At 40.2% G+C, this 14,805-nt stretch overlaps 1 protein-coding gene across 1 annotated transcript in view; it reads right to left on the bottom strand.

Moving 5' to 3' along the window:
* Positions 1 to 14,805, bottom strand: part of NRXN3 (neurexin 3) — a 1,867,393-nt gene that overhangs the window by 1,118,899 nt on the left and 733,689 nt on the right.

The following is a 14,805-nucleotide window of genomic DNA, read 5'->3' as shown; positions in this document are numbered from 1 at the left end:
TTTGCAACTCAATGGCCAGAGTAAAATGGCTGGTCAGCATGCTTTGGACAGGGTACTGGGCATGGTGGTAGACGAAAGTAGACAGGGAGGGTGGTAAACATACAAATGAGTAAGACAAGGTGCCCGGCCTGCAGAGAAGACCCTTTTCACTTGCATCCACTTGCTTCCTCTATGAATGGTCTGCAGAGTCAGCCCTCAGTGGGTGTGCAGCCCATGGCGTATCTGCACCCACTGTGTGTCAGCACCTCCATCACTCAAGGTGGTGCTGTAGATCGTGGAGGAAGGCTGAGGTGAATGGCATGGACAGATGAGAAGTAGAAAAGGTGGGAACACTGAGGTACTTTGGTCGATCAAGATGGAAGGACACAAGCTCAGTTGTTCTTAAGCTAAGAGTAAAATCCCAATCATGGCAACTATGCTGGCATTATCTGGCCCTTCTCCATCTCCCCGGCCTCCTCTACTGCTGTTCTACTCATCCCTCACTTCGCTTCAGCCACATTCACTGATGTTCCTCAAAGACCTCTGCAGCATAAGTAACTCCTACCTACCATTCTAAGTTCAGCACAAATGTCATTTCCTCAGGAAAGCTTTTCCCTGACACTCAACAGCCAGCCCAGAGTAGAATAGATTTTCTGGATCTACACCTCCACACACCTTGAAATTTCCCTTCATGACACTTGGAAAGTTAAGCTTGTAACATTACATGAGTATGTTTATTAATTAGTGTCTGTCTCTAGCACTAACTAGTAAGTTACATGAAAGAAGAAACAGACTATGTCTACTAATCACCCAATCTTCCACACCTACTACTCTGCCTGACATATAGATAAAAACCAAAAAAAACCATTGCCGTCGAATCGATTCCAACTCATAGTGACCCTATAGGACAGAGTAGAGCTGCCCCATAGGGTTTCCAAGGAGTGGCTGGTGGATTTGAAATGCCAACCTTTTGGTTAATAGCTGAGCTCTTCACCACTGGGCCACCAGGGCTCCGACATATAAATAGTGCTCTGAAAACCACAGTGAAATGAATGAAGCTAGCGTAGGGTTTGAGGTAACACTGTGACTGTGAGTCTCAGCTCAGTTGGACAAAAGACACCCCTTCTCCCCTCTACTATCTGCTTCTCCAGTGTGAGTTTTGCCACCTTTCCAAGGTCAACTCTTGGCCAGAAAAAATTTCAGTTGAACAATGCATTAGGCAGAAACATCCATTTAAAAGGAGCTGTCCCCAGAACTGCAATGTGGCTAAGGGTCCCGGAAGCAGAGTGATTTGAATTTAAACTCTCCAGCCACGAAAGTAAGCTTTTCCTTTACTCTTCTCCATCCCAAATCACTGGGGTTTAATTAGAATGTCACCCTAACATTGTCAAATTCTACTGGAAGTATTTGTGAAAATTAATATTTCTGGATCCTAGGGGTTTTATCCCTCCCCCTAAAAAATGCCCCAGGTGTTTTTCATGATCAGTCAAGTCTGAGACCAAATGGATTAGACAGTATTTTCAAGAAACACAGCTCTTCCATGCCAGGTGTCGGACTTCAGGCTTGGGAACTCTAATAACTGTCTAGAGAAAGAGAAGAAAAGTCTACAGGGTCCAGTCAAATTTCTAGAGGTAACAATCTCTGTGGTCTCTATGCCCTTATCTATAAGAAGCACTGATACAGAGCTGGAACAAAGAAGTGGGGGAATATAGACATCTTTGTAATTTAGGACCCCCACACCCTTAGGTTTAACTGAATTAAGCTATTAATGCACAGGAGGGGGTGCAGAGAAAGGTACAAGAGGTTCAGGACTTCCCCTACCATTGAGGACAGGCAAACGCCTTACAGTGACCAGTGCGGCCCCTGCCCACACCCAGGAACATGAAGGTGGGTTATTGAGCAGGGACACAGCCCCTTTCCCTGGCAATTTACCTATCTTGCTATATCTGTCAGCTACATTTCTTCTGTCCTTCCCCAACAAACAAACAAACAAAAGGCTAAAATCAAGGAACAGACTAAAATCTTGGAACAGAGCTATTTAGCTACAGGAACAACAACATCCTCACAAATCAGCAGAGATTTTGTGAATTAAAGAGGGACTTAGCACTTTATGAATCTGAGCTGTTTGGTTAAGAACATGAGCTTTAGAATGGGACTGACCCTGTATTCAAGTCCATTTTTTGCTATTTACTAGACATATGCTCTTGGCCACGTCACTTAATCTCTGTGACTTGAAGAGGACCTGCATCTTAATTATTTTGAGAAGTAAACAGATAACGTACATATCATTGTTTGCCAAAGGCAAGTCAGAAAAACAGTGCTCAATAAATAGTAGCTATCATTGATCTGAAAACCCCGGTGGCATAGTGGTTAAGAGCTACCTCTGCTGACCAAGAGGTTGGCAGTTCAAATCCACTAGGTGCTCCTTGGAAACTCTATGAGGCAGTTCTACTCTATCCTATAGGGTTGTTATGACTTGGAATCAACTCGACGGCAACGGGAATCATTGACCTTATGATTTAACATGCTGTACAATTCCGTATTGTAAGTGTAGCTATCCCAAACATGTATTACTCTACATTCTTCTAAACAATAAAGATGTCTATGAGAATTCATGTTTCGAGAATGAAGTAATATTTTTAAATGAGGCTGTTAGCAAATGAAAAAGAAATTTAAAAAATTAATCTTATCACGATCTAAAGACCGCATGGTTTAAGATAGCTTTTCAGAAGAACTGTTAAAATAGATAAGTCAATGATCTTTTTTAACGGAAAAAAATTTGCTAGATAAGCAAATTTAATAGCGTTAAAGACTTCATTCTTGGTTACAAAATCTCCATTATATAGCCTACATAATAAAGGTAAAGGGGGGAAAAAGAAAAGGGGTTGTGTTAGTCCTATTTTATTCTCGTATATTCTATATTTCATATCTAATATCTACTATGTACTCTGTATCGTTAACATCTAATCTGTATCTAAAATCATTCTACATCTAATATCAGTCAATGAAAACTCTATGTAGCCCCTCCTGGATTTCCAATGCAAACATTTAGCCTTAGGTTTCAAGAAATTAACTTGTAAATATGCTACATAATCCAACATAAGTCTAAAATTTATAAGAGCAAGTTTTTTTGTTTGTTTTTGTTTTTTTGGTCTAGGCAAAAATCTGCTTTTCTGGACTACTACCCTGTGACATATCAACATGCAAAAGTGAGTCTTCACTAAAGGTGGAAGCTAAACTGACTCATTTCAATACAAACTGAATCCAAGAACAAACCTGCAGAATTAAATAGTCAAAGCCTGAGACCAGAGAAACCACAGGCTGACTTCCATCTCCAGTTCTAAAGATGGTAGGGCAGGAACAAGGGGCCAACAACCGAGAAGTATGTGGCACACTCGATCATTCTAGAGGATCAGAGGAGGGAGCTATATCAGAGTGTTCCCCTCTCAACTCAAGTAGGAAGCATTCTCAAAGAGGAAAACACACACAAAAAAGGAACCAAGGGATTAGGGCAAAGCTTTCTCAGGTTTCCTTCTGTAAACTAGCTTGACGATTGCCAAGAACACTCAAAAAAGCCCAAAGTGGCCATAATATACAGTTGAATCCAACGTTAACTCCCCAAATCAATAAGAATGTTTAAAGCCAAGAAACAAGGCCTTAGACATGAGGCGGAGAGAGGAGTGTTTTCATTTCAATAGGAACTTGGCTGCCATTTCTACCCCAAGGTAATTGCTTCTGGGCTGAAACGAACGGAGACCTCAGAATCAAGAATAGCAATGCCCTAATTCTGAATAAGCCATTAGAAACCAAGCATCCTTAACAGGGGTCCATATAGGTGCATTTGCAATCTCCCTTTGCATTCCTGTTGTAGCCTCTCCTACCTAATCCTCGCCCCATCCCCACTCAAAGCTTCTTAGTCAGGAATGAAGTGGACAGTAGGTGGCGATGTAGGTTAACAAGTTAGTTTGCACACTGACTTCACTGAGTCCAGACTTCAGGGGAGGGAGCAGCTAACTACACCTTGAGGCCACTCTGAGATTCTGTACAGCTCTCTGCAGGATCAAGGAAGAAAAGGTGGATCTCATCTGGGTGGCAGTAAGGAGATGGATGACCCCAACCCGACCCACTGTAAGACTGCAGCCAAAGCCTTCCCCAGGCATACCCTGTTTTCTGCTCGCTTTTAGCCAACATGGAAAGCCTTTCCTCTAATGCAATTGTCATTCCATTCACACCTCAAGGTGCATTATACATACAAGGTAGAAACTGTGCAACCAATTAAAATAAAATGAAACAAAACATGTCATGAAATAAACTACTAATACTGGAGATCATTGAACTATCACGAAAGGCACAGATTATGCCAAGTTTTTTTTTTTTTTTTCTCCTTTAATTCTCTGCTCTTCCTGAGAGTTCCAAATTATAGCACTCACTTGTGAAAACTATTACTAAATTCTAGACTGGGGTTTCTCCAGCTGTGCTGTGGGACAACCTGCATCAGAATCTCTGTGCACACATGTCAAAATGCAGATTCTCTGGTCCCAATCCAACCCACTGAATCAGATGTTCTGGGCGTGGAGCTGAGAAAAGCCACATTTTAGCCAGCCCCTCTCTGTAGATGATACAATTGCCCTTCAGATCTTACACTTGCTTGGGTAGCCTGCCGAGAATAAGTGAAATCCTTTTTTAAAAATAACTTCATATTTATAATTCAGGGCAGCAGCACAAACTGGGATTTATAAGGAGAAAGCTGTTCTTCATTTCCCCCCACCATGACAGAGAAGAGAATAAGCAACATTCTCTTTTCTTTTTGTTCCTTTTATTTATGTCTTGCCTATTAGGTAAGACTCCTTCATTCGGAAAATTTAAGCATGTAATTAAGTATTTCAAGCACATAAAATTTTAAACAGGGATTTAAGATGAAGTAGATACATTTTGCAAGAGATCTTAAAAGTCGATTCAGTGTATACTCAGTGTCAGAGAAAGACCACATGCTTGACCAATTGTAGGGGCAGACCCAGAGTGCTTTGGGGTGGGGGTGGGGAATCAGAATACAAAAGAAGCAACAACTAATCCTTAAAAAGAGAGAAATTGGAGGTATAGGGATTAGAAGGGTAGTTGATTACAAAACTCTGAGAGGCTATGCTAGATAATTTCTTTCTGAGAAGGGATTAGCTTGCTAGAACAGATCAAGACGAGAAACACTGTATTTTCTACATGACACAGACTTGGTCTCTTTGAGGGGTGGGGCCCTTTATAAAGGGCACTTATTTATATCACATTATTATACCCTGCAGCTTTGTAGAGGCACCTTGGTAAATAAAGATACTGAATATCACCAAAGTGCCTTAAGACTTTTTTCAAAAGCTTTATGTGGGCCAGTTCTCCAAAAGAAGGTAAATAGACCCTCAATGAGATAGACTGACCCAGTGGCCGCAACAACGGGCTCAAGCATAACAACGATGGTGAGGATGGCACAGGACCAGGTAGTGTTTCATTCCGTTGTACATAGGTCGCCGTGAGTTGGAACCGACTCTACAGCACCTAACAATAACAATAGGCTATAAACCTTAGCAACGACAAGTACATTAAAAAAAAAAAAAAAACCCCGTTGCCATGGAGTCAATTCCGACTCATAAAGACCCTATAAAACAGAGTAGAACTGCCCTGTAGGGTTTCCAAGGAGCCCCTGGTGGATTGGAACTGCCGAAATTTGGTTAGCAGCCCTAGCACTTAACCACCACACCACCAGCGTTTCCACAACAACAGCATATAGTGGGTGATAAATATAACCATTTCTCATCTCTCATCCCTTCATCTCAATGAATAAAATTAACAATAATAATAATAATAAAATCTGATGTTAAGTGCTTAGGAAAAAAAAACAGTAACCAGTGTCTAAAAGGAGCACAGCCGCCCACAATGTGGGGCACCCTAGAGGCTCTGACAGCGTCCTTCCCCATGTAGGTGTCTGCCCTGCCCCAAACCTACTGCTCCTAATTCCTTCTCCGAAGGTGTGGCCAGCCCACTGCCTCCACCACTACCAACCACCGCCAACTGCCAGAGCAACTGGTCGAATACATTTCAGCAGAGAATCTTCTTGAAGTGCGTAAATGCCATACGGGCTCTGCCAGCAGAGCTATCACCAGCCTGGCTGAGCTATTTTTGGTACCATCTTAACTGATTGTCTGCTGCTATCCTCACTCTGCTTTCCTTTCCCAGTCCTCCCTCCCTCCCAGCCTGAGAGGCCCAGGATTGACTGATCAATAATATGATAAAGAGCAGACAGCCAAAGGGACCTGGTAAACAACTGACATAAGTAGATAGATTTAGTAGTGATACCCAATACGGAGAATGTGGTAAGGCTGGGACATCTTCAGACAGATAGCCTGCATAAGAATTCAGGCATCGCAGATGGGCTGGGGGTGGGGTGAGATGGGAGGAAGGAGGGGAGGAGAGGCTAAGACACAAAAAAATTCTCACGGAGAATTTGCTGTCTTTTTTTCCTACCACATGCCATATGTGGGTTCTGGATTTAGCAGGGCAGGGTAAGGTGTTTAATGTACAAGTTGCCCCTTTACCTTCCAAAGTGTGTTGACTTCTGCACTGGTGCGTATGTGCTGGTGGGTGCAGCAGTGACCAGACAGTGCAGGTTATTAGCAAGAAGGAAGAGAAAATTTGTCAACAGAGCTTCAGCAGACCAAAACCGACTGGCCACCTCGCACCTGGGGACCCTTTTTTCAATACAATGTTTGGATGGGAGTCTCCTCTCTGTGACCTGGTCACAAGCCTGCCACTCAAAGGCAAGCTGCACCCGGATTCCAAGCAATTGGTGCTAACTGTGCTATTTAATTTTCCTAGAATAAGGCAACCTTTGCCTTTAGCTTTTCCTGGTTTTCTTCTCTTACCACTGTCTGCATTCTCTCTGTTTCTACTCCTTTAATGGTGGCAGTCAAGTACAACATCAGAGCATACTAAGAAGGGGTGTGAAGGCAGAAGAACATGAGTTTGAGTACCAGCTGCAAACATCCATTAATAATCAGAACGTGGTATGTACGAAATATGAATCAAGGAAAATTGGAAGTTGTGAAAAATGAAAAGGAATGCTTGAAGATAGGTATCTTAGGCATTACTGAGATGAAATGGACTGGTATTGGCCATTTTGAATCGGACCAGGGCTCCTTCACTAAAGAGAAAGTAGGTCTAATTTTGTTCTGTAGAATTTTGAAAAGGAACCTGTACATCAATTAGAAAGTGCTGATCAGTTGAGATAGTACCAAGCTCTGTGCAACACACAAAAGTCATAAAGTTGTCTCCAAGTCCTGTGGATAGGTAACTTACAATCTAGTTTCACATAAGAAACAGCTCCCTGGAGAAGAGATTTTATACATATTACTCTGAAGGTCTGTAACCTTCAGGGGTTGGAAATGGACTTCTGTGAAACTGATGCTCATCCCAGCTCCATTCTTCAGGAGAATTCTCAAGCTAGTCATGGCTTTGTCTCTGCTTATTTTTCCTGAGTTCTTCAACTTCTAGAAAGATAGATGGATGGATGGATAGAGGATAGATAGATGGATAGATAGATAGACAGACAGATAGATAAAGTAGGTAAGTAGACAGATAGACTGCCTTCAAGTCGGCTCTGACTCATGGAGATCTTGCGTACAACAAAGTGAAACACTGCCTGGTCCTCCATCATCCTCACGATCACCGCAGTTTCATGTCCATCGTTACAGCTATTGTGCCAGTCCATCTCACTGAGGGTCTCCCTTGCCATTAGTCTCCTACTTCACAAAATGTGGTGTTTTCCTCCAGTGATTGATCCCTTCTGATTACATGTGTAAAGCAAGTGAGTCAGAATCAAACACAAATTCAGAATTTGTAACAGAATCTAGGTTAATATGTACCTTTATAGTATCCATTAAGAATGGGTATAAGAAGGAATTTAAGACATCAAACCAGCTTGCTAAGCCTATTTACCTCCCTTGTAAAAATAATTTTAAGCATGTTACAGGTAACTCAATGTTCTGTTATGATCCATAAGTTTTTCATTGTCTGATTTTTGAAAGTAGGTCACCAGACCTTTCTTACTGTCTGTCTTAGTCTGGAAAGCTCCCCTGAAACCTGTCTGCCGTGCGTGACCCTGCTGATATTTGAAATACTGGTGGCACAGCTTTCAGCATCACAGCAATATGTAAGGTACCACAAACTGACAGACAGGTGTTGGCTGCTACTTCTAGTTCCTGGTAAATAAAATGGTTTATTTTCAGTGCTTTTTAAAAGCTTTTTAATTGGTACACTGTAAATTGTTCTATGTTCCTGTTTATCTACAAACGATAATTTTCAATGTCCATTGGTACCTGTTAGAAGACCTTCTGGCTTTTGATTGGCATCTTACTTCAGGAACTCTTGGAGTTCTGGTCTAGCTAGCCCATAAGTGTCAGGAAGCTTCCAAGATTTGTAACCTTGTGAAGTTTCCAGAAAATATATTTCCCCAGTCTCCTGTTGCCACTTCCAGGAGTTATAGTATACCCATCTCCCTTTAGGCATGGCAACGTGAACGTTCCTTGGACAGAACATTTCCCTTGTGCTCACACATAATCTGAGAAATTCAAATAATTATTTTCACCAGCTCTTTTTCTTAAAAAATTTTAGTAAGGAAAACTACTTGGCTAAGAGGGGGGATACTGGGTCAGAAAAATATAGGAACTTATTTTAAGAAAGAATTTGAAAAAGATTCAAAGATCTTAAGCTATCAGGATAAGGGAAAACCATTTCAGGTGGTTACAACTGTGGTAAGTGGCCTTCAAAATCTGAAAAAATCCAAACATTTTAAGACCTACTGTGTTCCAGCCACCGTGGTCGATCAACAATTTATGTTCATTTTCTCATTTAGTCCTTTCAACAACCCTGCCAAGTCAGTATTATTATTCCCATTTGAGGTGAGGAGACTTAAATATCTTCAACAATGTTCATCCAATATTTATTGAGTACCCATATATCTAAGTGCTGGTAATGTAGCCGTGAACAAGACAAAATATATTTTAGAGAGGGGAGACAATCAGTAAGTCAACAAATAACTATAATACTTTCCTGGGGGCAGTGTGTTGTAAAAAAAAAGTAAGGCTAGGTAAAAGCATTCTGCATGAGTGGGGAAAGAAAAGTAGTAGGGCAGGTCTTTCTGGTGAGGGGCTCTTTAAGCTGAGACCTGAATGATGAGAGGGAGGCCCTCTGGTGGAGGTCTGTTGTTGTCAGGTGCCTTTGAGTCGTCCAGACTCATAGAGACCCCTATGTACAACAGGATGAAACACTCCCTGGTCCTGTGCCAACCTCACAATGGTTGCTATGTTTGAGCCCACTGAAACAGCCACTGTGTCAATCCATCTCACTAAGGGTCTTCCTCTTTTTCACTGGCCCTCACTTAAAGCATGATGTCCTTCTCCAGGGACCTTCTCCTTCTTGAATAAACCAAAAAAAAAAAAAAAAAAACTATTGCTGTTGAGTCGATTCCGACTCATAGCAACCCTACAGGAAGGAGCAGAACTGCCCCATAGAGTTTCCAAGGAGCAGCTGGTGGATTCAAACTGCCGACCTTTTGGTTAGCAGCTGTAGCTCTGAACCACTACACCACCAGCGTTTCCCTTCTTGAAACAGCTATCATTAAATGCTTGACAGGTATGATGATATGCAATAGGAAAACTCAGTAACCATTTTTGACGCAGGAGACAAAGCTAAAAATCCTGAGTTGGAAACAATTTTCTAAATATATGCCTTAATAGAATTTCTAATTTCAAGGCTTCAGATAGTAGAAAGCCATCTTGCAGAAAACCAATTTCATATCTGAACAAGGGCAAAGAAGGAGACAGAACAATTTGCCTACTTAAGTGATGGTTCCTCTATTTATAAAACCATCGATGTAAAATGTGAGGGTAATTACATTAGTTTATGCTCCCTATAACTAAAGCAAAAGAGAAGTGAATTGTGACTAGGCCAGCATTCCAAACCACAGGACTTTTCAGGAAATAGCAACAGACATCAATATTCACCCATGAAAACTCTGCTGTAGCGGCAAAAAAGTGAAAATGCTTTCGTCCTGTCCATTTGCAGTGAGAACCAAGGCTCACGTCATCAACTTTCTGACACCTGCATACTATTGTTTGGGAATCAAAATCCGAGCTTTATCACCAGTTTATGCCAAAAAAGTAAGTCCTATATGGCTTTGGCCTTGCGAACAGTTGAATGTTGAGTGGGAAAAAATAATATATCTACCATCCTGTTCTCTAATAATGCGGCAAGCCACTTAGTAAAGTTATCAGCTTATTCTACTTCCACGTCAGACCAAGATACATCTCTCGCTTTTTTCATTACATTAAAGTTCCTAAACCAGGAAACACTCTTCAATTTACAACGACTGGTTGTGAATGAGTATGTGAAATGTTTGAAGTATTTGCTAAGCATTTGATGATATTCAATAAAACTTCCACAGATGTCTAAAGTAGCATTATTTCACTGTTGTCAGATAAATAAAGTCAAATGTGGCATATAAAATGGAAACCCTGACGGATATGGCACTAGATTTGATTAAGATCCATATTTCAAAAATGTTCCCTTTTGGCACTGCTGCCAAATCCTAGGGAAGAGATTCAGGATCCTTAAAGAAATACATTACGGCCTCTTAGAAAAAGGAAATAGATAACTGAAAGAGCCACCAAACAATATTTTATTGTTGAAATTGCATTCTTTAATGCTCCCAAGCATGTGTTTTTACACTAGTTACACAAAGAAAACACCAGGAAAGAGTGGGTGTATTAATCCTAATTTAAACACTTAAAAAAATCTCTGTAATAGCTTATGCTAAGACAAAGCAGGAAAAAACATATATACTCCATACTACAAAATATAATACGCTGCCCTTCATTTTCCTGGCCAACCAAATATTTAAAAATCTAATATTATATTAGCAGAAATGCTGTATTTTGATTTCTACCTGCAATAAAACTTTATTCATTCAAAATCAGAGACAAATTCCTAATCTGTAAGAGAACCTAGGTTAAAGTGCACCTTTACAGTGTCCATTAAGAATGGGTTTAACAAACAAATTAAGACATCAAGCCAGATTGCTGAGCCTATTTACCTCGCTTGTAAAAACAAAATAATTTTAAGCATGTTACAAGTAACTTAGAAGAAATATTTTCTTTTAATCAACTAAAATGCTAGCAGAAGTCAGGCTTACATATTCTCTCATATCTTTTATTAGGATGGAGACATACAACACACATGTTGGTCCAGTTATTGCATGCATTTTAAAGCAGTTTTATTTTTTAAGGACATTTACGATATTTTATTAATTTAGTCTATCTGAAATTATAATGTGTTGCTGCTTATAGTGCTTTACTCTATTTCGGGAATGCTTAATAGTACCCAGAATTTTTTAGTCTTCATCTGAAGCATTGTTATCAAACACCATTCCCTAGAAAACTAACTTGCCTTTCAAGGCAAGACACTTTAATTAACTTTCCTTAGCTGGACTTAATCCTTTTAGAACCATTTCCTCAAATTCTACTTAATTGAGGCAAAGGACTTGATTTTGAATCAAATCAACTCAAGGCATTTTATTTAGATGCAGCAATTCTCCATGGATTAGTGTTTCCACAGTCTCGAACGACTGTGGATTTAAAATAATTTTATTTCCTAAGCTTCATATCATTACCATATAATACAGGACCAGATGTAGTATTTTCTGAAAAACAAACTGCGTTGATTCTTTCAGTGTAAGATTTTTTTTACCATCCTATTTCACCGACTGATTAGTTTTGCTCTTCAAGGCATCGCATCCATAGTAAAATTACTAACACTCAAGCTATTTTCCCAATGTAGCAATCAAAGATCATTGACTATCATGAAATCCTCCCCATAGCTAAAATATAGACCTATGAATCTGACACATGGCTTCGCTAACCCTCAAGTCTTACTTCTAATATCCTGATCTCATCATTTATTTCTAATATGATTTAAACAGTTATTTAACTATCCCTCAACTGAAGCATGGGCTTACTTCCAGTTTAATAATGTTGTTAGTTGCCATCAAGTCCATTCCTACTCAGGGAGACTGTATGTGCTTCAGAGTAGAACTGTGCTCTGTAGGGTTTTCTTGACTGTAATTTTAACAGAAGCAGATCTCCAGGCATTTTCTTCCATCATGCTGCTAGGTGGGTTCAAACCACCAATTTTTAGGTTATCTGTTGAGTGCAAACAGTTTAAAAACAGTGGACTGGAAGTTGTGAAAATTATATTTTGACATCAAACACCTATTGCAGGTAAATGTGAATTTGCCTATCCAAGGGAATAAACAACAAGACCAAGGATAGCTGTGAATCACAAGGAGAACTCCTTAACTAATTTAAGATTATGATTATAGATCAGTTCAATGGAGAGAGCTCAAGTAAGAGATAAAGAGCCTCCTTCTCTCCCCACTACCTGCCATGGTCCAAACAAACTGGTGCTTTCCCATTCCTCAAACACACCAAGCCCTTGACTTTTGTAGATGCCTCTACAAAGAATGTTCTTTCTCCAAACCTTCCCAAAATTGGTTTCTTGCCAAGGCTGTACAGTCTTCTCATCAAGTTCCAAATGTCAAAAATCAAATGTCATTTTCTCAGAAAGCCCTAGCTAAAGTTGTACCTCCCTCCAACTCCAGGCATTTATTTTATCCTGCTTGATTTTATTCATTGCACTTGGCATTATCTGAACTCATTTATGTGTTTTTGTGTTCGCAAACACCTCACACAGAATGCAAACCTCACAAGAGTAGAGGCTGCATCAGTCCTCTTGTGTGTGGAATTACCAGCTTCTAGAATAAAAGTCACTTTAAATAAACATACTTAAATATACTTTGTAATCTAGAATAGTTTGATCTATTTCCCAAACCTAGTTCCCACAAATGCAACCTCTCTTATGGACCTAGACCAGGGACTGGCGAACTATGTCCCAATCTGGCACACCCCTTATTTGTGTAAATAAAGTTTTATTGCAATTCAACCGTGCATATTAACATATTATCTCTGGCTGATTTTTGCTACAGTGACAGAGCTGAGTAGCTGGGAAAGAGGCTGTACATCCTGCAAAGTCTAAAACATTTACTATTTGGCCATTTATAGAAAAAGTGTGCTGACCCTCTGCCTCGACTCCTAAAAGTAGATCAGGAAGTCCCCAAGTCTTAATGGAAATACTCAGAAATAAAATTTATTCAATCAAATATTCTCACCTGTGAGATAGATACTTAAGTAAGAGCTCTGTTATTTTTAGGTGAAACAACGTTCTCTCCAAAAGATAGTGTGAGTCTAAAAGCTAACCTGCCTCTTAAACACATAATTTGCCACCAACAGAACTACTCGCTGCTAGGCACTGGGATCAATAATAATTGAACTATAAATTAAGTGGTGATTTAGAACGGGAAGCTAAGCCAACATGTAATCACATAAAAGAGTGATGGAATTCTCATCAATAAACACTTGTTGTCTATAGCTAATTGTGACATGAACCACTGGTCTGAATGCAGAGGGTCTAAGTCAACCAGTTCTCTGGTATAAATCAGTTTCACTGGAAGGACACCACTGCTCCATAGGAAAGTGAATACATGCCTTCAAAGGTGGTGACAATAAAATCAGGCACATCTAAGTATGTTGTTACATAGAACAAAGTATACTGTAAGTATATGGAAATGCCCTTCTGTGAATACAAATACTACATGCAGTCTAGCTCAGTTCCCTGAAGGGATGTTGTCATTTTCCCTTGACATTGCTTTGAGTAAGAGCTGGCCATGAGGCTGAGACAGCCAAATAGCTCAGCATGTCAGCTCCTACTGCAGTGCCCCCAAATCACAAGGAAGGAAGGGACAAGGCAAGCCAGTAACGGCTGCTCAGTGGAAGCCTACATAAATTATTCTTTCCAGCAGGATACTGAAAAATGGCGTGGCCCGGCAGCCCTTTGGAATGGCAGTCATTACAGCCACAGCAAGCGTTTTACTTTCACTTATTAACTTGAAACTGATTTGTTCCTGCTCTGTTCCAAAGATGCTGGGGAATTTGTTGAAAGGACAGATTTTTCCTTAAAATACACCCACTCCTCACTTACCGACATGGTTAGTTTCCAAAAAGCAAGTTGTTATGTGAAAACGTATATACCATTGCTGCAGAAATCCCTTAGGATGGTTAGGGGTGGCGGACAAAAAGGAACATTCCAGAAATAATTGCCCATTTGCCACCTTTGGAACAATGGTAGCCAAAGACTTGGTTTCTGATTTGTTATTCTATAATCACCTTTAAGGAGCCCTGGTAGCACAGTGGTTGAGCACTTGGCTGCTAACCGAAAGGTCAATGGTTCAAACCTACCAGCCACTTGCAGGAGAAAGATCTGTCTGTTTCCATAAAGATTTACAGCCTTGGAAACCCTATGGGCCAGTTCTACTCAGTTTTACAGGGTCACTATGAGTTGAATTTGACCCAACAGCAGTGGGTTTGGTTTCGGTTTATTCACCTTTATCTAATCTAAAGACGAATCAAATGAATGCCCTTAAAAGATAATGGGGGATGTCAAAACTATTCGGTCCCATCAGAATATACCTACTCCTCACTTACTCTCTGGTTAGCTTACATTTCACATTTACAACAACAGTAAAAAAAATCTACTATTTGACTATTTTCCACATTAATGATGTACATCTGGCAGTAACAGACACCTAGGTACGAGGTGAGAACAGCATGCTGTGGTAGTTACTATGTGTCAACTTGGTTGGGCCATGATTCTCAATGGTTTGGCAGTTATTTAATG

Source organism: Elephas maximus, chromosome 10 (genome assembly GCF_024166365.1).
Source record: "Elephas maximus indicus isolate mEleMax1 chromosome 10, mEleMax1 primary haplotype, whole genome shotgun sequence".
Taxonomy (NCBI): domain Eukaryota; kingdom Metazoa; phylum Chordata; class Mammalia; order Proboscidea; family Elephantidae; genus Elephas; species Elephas maximus.
This window is presented reverse-complemented; position numbering and strand designations above follow the sequence as displayed.